The 2105-nt window shown below is 41.0% G+C and overlaps 1 pseudogene; it reads left to right on the top strand.

Annotated features, from left to right (window-relative positions):
• The first annotated feature begins 502 nt into the window (after positions 1-502).
• Positions 503-903, top strand: LOC122230308 (annotated as a pseudogene).
• The last annotated feature ends 1202 nt before the right edge of the window (positions 904-2105 follow it).

The following is a 2105-nucleotide window of genomic DNA, read 5'->3' as shown; positions in this document are numbered from 1 at the left end:
TCATCTAACCTAACACTGGGGGCTCTATGTATTTATGCTATTATTAATTGAAATATTCAAAAGCAGGGCACCTGGCTGGTTCGGTGGGTAGAGCATGTGGCTCTTGGTCTTGGGGTTGTCAAGCACCATGCTGGGTGTAGAGATTAATCTTTAAAAAGTATGTACTCAAAAACAGAAACTCTAAAATAAGCAGCTATGTAAAAACAGCAACAACAACAAAAAAACCAAATGAATTGCTTACCCCTTCATTACACTCAATCCAGGAAAGAAACGGGTCTCCAGTTGTTCTTTTTTTTTTTTTAACAGAGAAAAAAATATTATTTTTTTAAATTTTTATTACAATTTTTGCTATCCCTAGAATTTATTCCTTCTCTGCCATCTCTTATTTATTTTTTAAATAATTTATTGTCAAGTGGCCGTCGCTGGCTAACGCCAGTACGACCTCTAGCTCACTGAGCTCCAGCCAAAGGAGAAAGGGGGTCAGCAAGGAGGTCTCAGTACCATGACTTGTAGAAAGCAGACTGCCCACACATCGACCGGTGGTACTGAGGAAGCAACTGGCTACAAAAGCCAGGCTCACAAGACTGCGCCCTCTACTGGGAGGGGTGAAGAAACCTTATCGTTACAGGCCTGGTACCTTGGCCCTCGGTGACGTCATCAGAAGTCCACTGAACTTCTGATCCGCAAACTTCCTTTCCAGTGTCTGGTGCGAGAAATTGCTCTGGACTTCAAAGCAGATCTGTGCTTCCAGAGCGTGGCTATCGGTGCTTTTCAGGGGCAAGCGAGGCCTATCTGGCGGGCTGCTTTGAAGGCACCAATCTGTGTGCTATCCATGCCAAACGTGTAACAATTATGCCAAAAGACATCCAGCTAGCAGGCCGCATACGTGGAGAACGTGCTTAAGAATCCTCTCTGATGGAAAAACATTTCATTCTTGAAAAAAAAAAAAAAAGCTTTTTTTTTTTTCTTTTCTTCCTGTTATTGGTAGGTCTGAACTTTAGATATTTTTTTTTCCATGGGGACAAAAGGTACCTAAGTATATGATTGCAAATGGAAAAATAGGGGACAGAAATCAGGTATTGGCAGTTTTTCCATTTTCATTTGTGTGAATTTTTTTTTAACGTTTATTTATTTTTGAGACAATGTGAGAGACAGAGGGCAAACAGCAGAGGGGCAGACAGAGGGAGACACAGAATCCGAAGCAGGCTCCAGGCTGTGAGCTGTCAGCACAGAGCCTGATGTGGGACTTGAAATCAGCAGCCATGAGATCATGACCTGGGTTGAAGTTGGAGGCTTAACCAACTGAGCCAGCCAGGTGCCCATCAGCCATTTCTGTTTTAGCTTTCATTTACTTCAAGAATGAAAAAGGACTTGCAGGCTCAAGTTCAAGGGTTGCCTGTCCTCTTTCTAGTTAGAGAGTGAGACATCACTGGTGCGGTTGAGCCTGGTAGGTCAAGACTGAAGTTGTTTCGAAGAGGTAAAGGAGGCACTGGGGGAGAAAGGCAAGAGCTACAGTGAGAAAAGTTGTGGGATAAAATAGGGGCATCTGATTGAATCAGTCAGTAGAGCACCTGACTTTTCATCTTGGGGTTGTGAGTTCAAGCCCTGCATTGGGTGTAGAGATTACTTAAAAAACAAAAAACAAACAAACAAAAAAACCCCATAAAACAGCTAAAATAAGGCCATTATGGGATTGCTAATTGAGAAAGCCAGGAATGCAGAGTTCAGCTCACAACAATAAAGAACAAAGAAGCCCAAACAAGAACATTAAAGATTGTTAAACACGGATCCTAAACCAGTGCCACATATGAAAAAGAAAAGAGAGTTTCCTCTCTAATGACTCTGGTATGTAAAAATTATCAGGCTTTTTTTCCTTTCTTTTTTTTTTTTTTTTTTTTTTGGCTCATCTTGCATTTATCAAGCATCTGCTCAAATTGAAGGAATTTGCCTAAGGTCATGAAACTTAGAACTGGAATTAAATCCAGATCTTTCTGATCCCAAAGGCTGTGTTTTTTTTGTTTTTTGTTTTTTTTTACAAAATCCCATCTATGCCCTAAATGATTTCCAATCTAGTGGGGACTGTAAGTAGGTTTTTTTTCCTCCCT

This window comes from Panthera leo, chromosome C2 (assembly GCF_018350215.1).
Source record: "Panthera leo isolate Ple1 chromosome C2, P.leo_Ple1_pat1.1, whole genome shotgun sequence".
Lineage (NCBI taxonomy): Eukaryota > Metazoa > Chordata > Mammalia > Carnivora > Felidae > Panthera > Panthera leo.
Note: the sequence above shows the minus strand (reverse complement) of the source record. Positions and strands in the feature narration are given on the sequence as shown.